General features: G+C 37.4%; 1 pseudogene; it reads right to left on the bottom strand.

The window, feature by feature from the left end:
- Positions 1-5,441: 5,441 nt before the first annotated feature.
- LOC115064744 lies at positions 5,442-5,564 on the bottom strand (annotated as a pseudogene).
- Between the last annotated feature and the right edge of the window lie 3,522 nt (positions 5,565-9,086).

Below are 9,086 nucleotides of genomic sequence, written 5' to 3'. Positions count from 1 at the left end.
TTCAGGGCATGTGGGTTTTGTTGCTGTGTTTTTGTTTGTTTGTGTCCTTGCTTGCTTTCTTTTCTTTTGTTTGGTTTTGTTTGTTTGTTTGTCTTTCTAAATTCTGTTCTAGCATCTGTACTTCTGCAATTGATCCATGAAACTTGTTCTTTGCATCTGGAGAGACGTTTTACATTATATAAATCCAAAAACGCAATACTACTCTTACAAAGAATTCATCTCCTTTGCAGATCCTTAGAACAAATTCTAGCACCCTTACCAGTGTATATAAGGCACTTCACTTTATGATATGACACCATTGCTTTGTGCAATAGTCCTCATTTAATGTTTCACTGGACTATATAATACACACACACACACACACACATACATACACACACATAGATAGATAGATAGCTAGATAGATAGATAGATAGATAGATAGATAGATAGATAGATAGATAGATAGATAGATAGATAGATAGATAATGACAAAAATGTCAAAGATTAAGGCCTTTAATTTAGCTCCACCCATATGGGTTGTTAACTTGAAGCTAGAAGATGTCATAAAAATAACTAGAGGTTATATATGTCTTAAGGAACACTTTATTTCTTTTTAAAATGTTAGATTACATGTATTTAGTGTGTGTGTGTGTGTGTGTGTGTGTGTGTGTGTGTGTGTGTGTGTGTGTGTGCATGTATGTAGACAATTTGTGGGACTGGGTTCATTGTTTCAATTATGTGGGTCCCATAAAACAGATACAGGTCTTCAGGCTGGGCTGCATATTCCTTTACCTGCTGAGCCATCTCACTTCAATTCTGTTTCTCTTCCTTCTGCTATTGCTTAAGTATTAGCACCCTGATGTTCACACTCACAGTCCAGTCCTGGATACTTCTGGTACACTGGAATACTCTTTGTTCAGATATTTCCCTTGATGTAAAACCATCTCAACTGATTCTGCAACACTGTATCACAGCCTTCCTGCCACTATTAGTCAACATTATTCCAGGCACTAGACCAAATGATGGGCAAAATTCTATCCAGCATTTTGATTTGATTTTAAACGTGACATCGTGTTCATTTATGATGCAGGGTCCCATGGTAGGAGTAAAATTTTGTGTTAATCAACCTTTGTATAAACTGATTTGAACATCAGATATGCTACACTGGTTTGATATTGGATGCTGGCAACTTGCAGTATGTAATATAATGAGATATAAATTTTATAGCTTGTTGTTACTAAGTCTTAATGAATACTATTCAAGCTAAATAAATGGTTAATGTATAAAATAGATATGATTATAATAAGAGGCAAGGTCATAACCCTACATACCTATATCAAAAAAACTAACAGATCCCCTGATGGTAACATTACACTTGAAAGCTTTATATGAACAAGAAGAAATAATATCCAAAAGGAGACACAGAAAGACAAAATTAAATTCTGCTAAATGAACGAAATACATACAACAAGAGAATTACAAAATGAAGAGTTGTTTCATTGAAAAAATTCAATAAAAATTAATAAGCCTTTAGCCATAAAAACAAAATCCCAGAATGGATCCAAGTGAACAGAATTAGTACTATCTTGACCTTTCTCAAGAAAGGGTGGACAGTCACTGACTGTGCTCTCAGAAGGCCTGGAGCCACTGGACTTTTCGGATTTTCAGGCACCGACAGTCAGATGCTTCCGTCTTTCAGTAGCAAAGGCGTGGGGTTCTCTGTGGAGTCTTAAATTGTCAGACCTTGTTGTTACATTTTGTTTCAGACTTACATAAATATGACAATAAATTAAAAATAGGAAAAAGAAATAAAAAATAGAGAACTAAAAGGAGGGACATTAAAAGAGAAACTGAGGAAATTCAAATAATATTAAGAACATACATTAAAATATATATATATTCTATAAAATGAATGAAACCAAAGAGAAATAAATGGATTTATTGATAAGTATGACCTACCTTAATAAAAATCAAACTGAAATAAACATTTTAAACAGCCTCAATCCACCTATTGACTTAGTAATTAAAAATCTGCCAACCAATAAAAATCTATGGCCAGATAGACTCAATTCAGACTTGTATCCAACCTTGAAAGAAGAATCAACACCAATATTCCTTAAAGTATTCCAGGGAATAGAAATGAGAGGAATATCTTCTATCTTTTTTATTAAGCAAATATGACCTTGATCTAACAGAAAAGAAAATTATAAAACAACATTCTTTTTGAATACAAATGGAAAAATTCTCAAATACTCACAAACAATATTCAAAAAAGTATCTATAATGATCAGGATTTCATGCCAGAGATAAGAGAATGGTTTAACATAAATCAGCAAATATAGTCTAACACATAAACAGAATACAAGGAGTGTTCACCTTCTCATACCTGTTAAATATAGTATTTGACATTTTTCCCACAGCAATAAGACAACTGTAGAAGATAAAAACCATACAAATAGAAAAGAAAGAAGTAAAATTATCTTTATTTTACAGGTATTATTTTACACATAAAAGAACCATCAGTAAATTACAGTTGATAATTACTTCAAGCAAAGTAGCAGGATACAAATTAAAACACAAAACTTTTGTATTACAAGAGTCATATATACAAGGGACAGTCATACTGAGAAAGAAATCAAGAAAATGGTACTTTTCAGGGTAGCCTCAAAATTATGTATTGACATAACTCTAGCCAAGAAAGTGATGGATTGTATAATGAAAACTTCAAAGAATTGAAGAAATTGAAGAAGATACCAGAAGAGAGAAGGACCTACCAAGCACATATGTTAATAGGATTAATAATGCAATATTGTGCATCATACCAAAAAAATCTACATATCCAATGCAATTCTCATATAACTCCAGAAAAAATCACAGAAATTGATTTTAAAAATCTTATATTTTATATAGATGCACTAAAGTTCCAAGTATCTAAAGACATAATGTGGAAAATTAGAAATATATAAAGTAAGGATTTAATAATTTAACAAATTATTTAAAAGTGAGTGGTAAGAATTTGGGGTTAGTTAGAACATCCACTTAGGAGCTAAGCTTTAGTTCCTAAAAGAACTCTAAGAGCAATTTTGTAAGGACAGTCTAGCCCAGAGAAGGAGTGGTTTGGGGTGAAAGGTATGAAATATACTTTATTTGTGTTAGACATTTAGTGCTATTCCCAGAAAAGAACAATAACTTAAAATAAAGATTTGGAAAACATTTCTATAATTATGGTACCTAAAACCATGAGATTAAATGATATCTTTTGTAGCTGAAGGCTTTAAAATTTTTTGCCGAGTGGTCCTTAAAATACCACATGTATTGATGTTGTTAGATGGTCTACTAACAAATCAAGGCAAGCATAATTTAACTTCCTTGGCTATTCAGCCAAAACATAACCATATAAGTTAAAATAAGCAACACAACCTTCTTGCCTCTCCATATATAGACTGTAGATGGCCACTCCACTAAGCTTGTTTATTAGCTGTAATTATACCAGTAAATGGTATCTGGTGATCTGAAAAAAAGGCATTCTGTCAACATTTTGGGTCATTGCAATCTTTCATCTCAGTGTAGGTCAAGCTTGACCCCCCCAAAAAAAAACATGTTTTCCCTTTTCTTCATCAACATTTCTTTTTGTTTCCTGAAGATAGAACATTCTGATTTGTCACATTATTTTGAAAGCTGGGAACGCCGTTAAGATGCTGTTTGGAATTAACCACACAGAGATATGTTTTGGAGATAGTGTGACACTCTCTTTAATAGAGAGCCTATACTCTTTTATCTTTCAAGAGATGTATTTTCAGAGGCCAAACTTACATAATGTATTAGGAAGCACTGTAGTTCTAATACATACCACAGTGGTAACTGAAGTAGTTCATGGCTTTCAGCAGAGATGAAAGGAAAATTGGATGCCATGCAGCAAAAGAGATGGAGAAGCTGGCAGTTTGTAGAGAGCCAACTACCAAGAAGTTTAGGTTGGGTTCTGTACAACGAACATAAGCTGTGCTGATAGGTGGGCTGTAAGGAGAACAATATGCCAGTAGGTTAGACAGAATGGTGAGAATGAGAGGAAGTGCAACTCTGTGCTACTGTGATATAGGAAAGATATCTGTTATCTTGGACCCTTATGGCTCCAGTCTCTGAAATAGCAACTGATATCACCTTCATCAGGGGATCTTCAAGGATGGAATTGCATAATATTATTCTGGAACACTATACATACCAAACGAAATATTTTCATCCTCTTTTTTTTTTCATTTCTGGATATAAGGACAATTTTACAGTTAAGCAGAAGATGTATAATACAGAACTCCAAAGTTTTTACATTTTGCTCAAGAGACGCTATGAATTTGCACTGTAGCAATCTACAGAAAGAGAGATGACTGATATTCTGAATGTAAACTACTCTTCAACATTAATATTATCACCTGTCTCTTATGTATTATTCAGTGGGAAATAAGACAGCCAGCCAGAGGAAGAACGTTCTGCTCATGTGTTGAAAGGTCAATCCTATTGATTTTCCTGTCCCTCTGTCTCTATCATTCTGTTCTTTAGCCTCCAAGGACCTTGAAAGCATGACCTAGAATGTTCACTCAAACGCCGTTGGCCATTCTCACATGAATCTGAGCTTCATGCCCCTCGCCTTAGGTTAGTAATTCCTCTCTGAATCTCTTCAGTCTACATCCCTCCAGTTGGTAGAGCTCTACTGCTTAGGCAGGGTGCGGGGGCCTGCTTTTCCTGAATGCTGGCGAGGGGTCCTGGACAGCTCTCCTGCTCTCCATCTTTCCCACAATTCCCAAGTGAAGGGTGGAGCCCTTAGATACCAACATGTCCCTGGATAACAGCCCAGACCAGGGATGCCTGGCTGGACATTGCTGGTAACAGAGCCCTGCTGCTGCATGGCCATGTAGCCAGATGTCACCCCTGATAGCAGCAGAGGCCATCAACCCACCATGGTCCCAGTGGGCACCAACGAGCTACTCACATCAAGCTGTCTTTTACTCCCCTCAAGTCTCCAGCTGTGCCTCTCTTCACAGTGCCGACATCCTTCAGTTTCTTTCTCTTCCATTTCTCCACCACTTACCTGGCTTCTCTGAGTGTCTGGGGTCATGTCAGGAGTGATGTGCTCCACTCATGCATTATGGCACTGGGCAGGGTTCATTTTAGGCAAGCCCGCTCCCTCATGCTGGACTGCTGGTCAAGTCAGCCTGTCCATGTCCCATGGCACCAATCTGGTGGCTGTATGGTGGGTTGTATGTCTGGAGGCTCCTAGCTGGCTCTTTGTCCTGCCCACCTGAGTGGTCACATGATGGGTTGTGTTCTGGGGGCTCACTCCTGCCTATGGCCTCTGGTCCCACTAGTCTTTGGCCCTAACCCTGCCTTGGGAGCCCATCCTGGCTTGGTGGTTGTCTCAGACTAGCTCCCTGACAGGGACCCCTGACAGAAGCTTGCTTTTGTCAGGGAATGGTAAGCTACTAGTCATGCAGATGTTCATAGGTCAGAGCACTGCATAGTCTCTCTCCTCTGTGGCACCTATTGACATGCGTGTGACACAGCGACCCAGTAAGCGTACCTGTAGTGCCTCTTAGGCTCCATACTTCGCTTTGTTTGTTTGCTTTGCTACAGGGTTTTTCACTTGAACCTCAAAGCTGACAGATTAGTTCGTTAGGAGATATTGGGTAGGTAGACTATTAGGAAGATGGTAAGAAAGTTCCGATAGAATCCCCCTGTCTCTGTCTTCCCAGCAGAGAGACTGTAGAAACATAGCACTGTGGCAGCTTGTTAATATGGGTCCTGGAAAACAAGCTTAGGTCTTCATGTTTCCATAACAAGTGTTTTACCAAAGAAGCCATCCCATCGCTCAGATTTTTATTCTGGTTTTGACCATATTGATTATTTTGACACAAAGAATTTTGCCTTGTAAACCTAAAATGGCATTTTAAAACTAATTCTCCCATGAAGAGTGGTGGCAGAAAATCATGTACATCCTACCATGTATACCTATTACATGGCTTTTGACTACCGATGTTATTTTTGTCTAGCTTTGCATCCTTCCTATACTGTACTTGGAATGAAGTAATCTACTAAACCCAAATATAGAAAGGGATGAGTTATGCACAATTTTCTTTTTGGCAGACTATCTATGTGACTTTTTAAAGTTCTTATCATATAAGATTTATCTTCTCTCCTGTTTGAATAGTTTAGATCAGTATGTACTAATGTACATACTTATTCTATGCTGTGTTCTATAACCCAGGACTATCTCATTTATTTTATTGATAAAATTATATTCTCTTTGGCTGTAGGACAAATGATTAGATATCTTCTATGACCCACTGCTATTCTTTATCAACACTGTGTGCTGGCTGGTTTTGTGTGTGAACTTGGCAAAAGCTGGAGTTATCAGAGAGAAAGCAGCCTCTCCCTGAGGAAATGCTTCCATGAGATCCAGCTGTAGGACATTTTCTCAATTAGCAACTGGGGGAGGGGTGGGGGCAACACCCTATTAGTGGAGTCATTCCTGGGCTTGTGGTCCTGGGTTCTATAAGAAAGCAAGTTGAAGCAATCCAGTAAGCAGCAGCCCTCCATGGCCTCTGCATCAGCTCCTGCCTCCAGGTTCCTGTCCTGTGTAAGTTCCAGTCCTGCCTTCCTTGGGTGATGAACAGCAATGTGGATGTCTAAGCTGAGTAAACGCTTTCCTCTCCAGCTTGCTTTTTGGTCATGATGTTTCATTGCATCAATAGAAACCCTGATAAGACACACAGTGAATACCTTCCTACTTTCCAGCAACGCAAGATACCTTCCCCACACTTTTCCTGAGCACACTTCTAGATCCCATTGTTTCTCTGATTCTTTCAGTTGAGATTAGGATTACACATTTAAGAGCCTCTGCTAGGATGTGCTTGCTACTATTATATATATAATTATATATATTATATATAATATTATATATAATTATATATTATATATAATCTTATATATATGTATATGTATGTATGTATATATATATATATATATATATATATATATATATATATATATATATATATATATATCCATAGCTGACTAATCAAGAGAATATACTTACGTTAGTGTGTTTCTAAACAACTAGCTATAAATTTTTTACTCAATGCATTTGCATTCAACTAAGCATGAAATTTCACTGACATCTTCAAACCTAATCCATAACCACTGGGCTCATTCTAGCCTTTTATCATATTTAAATTTATCTCTCACTGATGTAAAACTTGGCTCTCACCATCCTATCCATTTATATAATAGTTACAATACATAAGTCTGTCAGTTTGTCTTCCTATTCTTTCTTAACAATCTTCTTTGGTCCTTGTTGCATACATCAAATCAGCATAGGCGGTCATTTTCCTAGAAAAACAACCACCCAATCTACTTAATACTTATGTTTCCCCCCTTTTTTTATGAGATAAAATATATGCTTTTGAAATTGGGCCACATTTTGACACATATTTTGTTCTGTGTATGAAATATTGAAACTAAATGGCAGTTCATGCTAACATTGGGACTTGTCAATAGTAAGGAAAAAGTAAACAACAGTAAGGCTAATCTCAATAATTATGTATTTCCTACCTGGCTTCATATAAAGTTCCTTCTTTTGAATATTATCAGTTGATTCTATGACTCTGCAGGTTTGATAGATGGGTAATTCTAGATTCAATATATTAGGAAATGTAAAACCATGAGCTGATAATTACCTGACAGAAGTAACTGGAGATTGAGTTAACTGTGACCTGCCTAAACCACTTCAGAGAGACAAGAGGGACAGAGGTAGATTAGAAGAGAGGTATCTAATGGAAATGCGAGGGAGGGACAACTAAAAGGGATTGATGTTTGCTTTCACATGTCGGATGGTTTGTTTAATGTGTAGTTTTACTTTTTTCTCTTAGCCTCGCTGATTGGCACAGCTGACAGAGGAAAGCCTCCATGTACTTCCCAGCTATACCTCCAATGCAGGCCTTTTCCATGCAGTTGGTTCTTAGCTAGACATGTTTATAGGCCTCAGATCACATCCAGCCACACTATAGGAAAGCAGGTACACACTGATGATGAAAAAAAAAAAAAAAAAAAAAAAACACCGCCCATGCTGATCACCATGGGTTCCATGAGAAATAGATGGCGGGTGATCCTGGAACGTATCACCCAAAGAATTGGTTACACATCTCCTGGCCCAGAGAATATCTATCTCCTCACTCATAGCATGTATTTCTGCCTACTTCTGTGGCTGATTTCTACCTCCTGGTGTTAGAAAGCCTACTGTATGAGTCACTTTCTATTACTTTATACAATCTTTTTTATGTGATATCTCTAGCATTGCATTGCTTTCAAAAATAAACTATTTTAAAAGAAGTTTGGGGTTCACTGAGCAGCTAAGGGTTTTTCTTATTCTTGAGTCCTGCTTCTGTTACAAGAATGAAGCGACATTCACATGTCGTTATTCCTGCCAAGGTCTTGGTGTTATGCATCCTGTTGGCTGATGTACAGAAAAACATATCCACCCTAATGATATGAAAATCGTTCCAGGACCTCAACCTATTATGTTCTACCTGTGCATCTGTGTTTCCTTACATCCCAGAAACACTGTTATTTTTTTTTCACTACATCCACAGTTTGCATGATCAGAAATGCTATTACCCTGAATGGCATGGTATATGACCAAATTACATTATTTTTCATTTACTAATATGCACATACTTAAGATTCCTGCATGCATTTCAATAGCTGTTTAGCTTGTTTCAACTCTGAATAAAAGATGTATCCATTCATTCTTGAAGCTATTCTTCTGTGAGCACCAGTATCATGCTTCCATAGGCACTTAGTTGTTGCTCCCAGGGGTGTATCTGGGAATGGAAACTGCCCTTCCCCATGTTCTCACAGGCAAGCAAATCTCCCAGTAAGTTTAAATGGGATTCATCATCCTGCACCAGGCCCCAAAGATAAACATCTAGGATTCCCTCTGCTTCTCGGAGCTTCTATTTTCCGTTTCTGAACATTTCCTGGTAGTGAGATGACTCTAGTTCCTCAGAGATGCAAAAAGCCCAGCTCATTTCTGTGAATATCTGAAAAGAACGAAGGTC

This window comes from Mus pahari, chromosome 9, assembly GCF_900095145.1.
Source record: "Mus pahari chromosome 9, PAHARI_EIJ_v1.1, whole genome shotgun sequence".
NCBI lineage: Eukaryota > Metazoa > Chordata > Mammalia > Rodentia > Muridae > Mus > Mus pahari.
The sequence above is the reverse complement of the archived record's forward strand: the minus strand, read 5'-3'. Positions and strand labels throughout refer to the sequence as shown.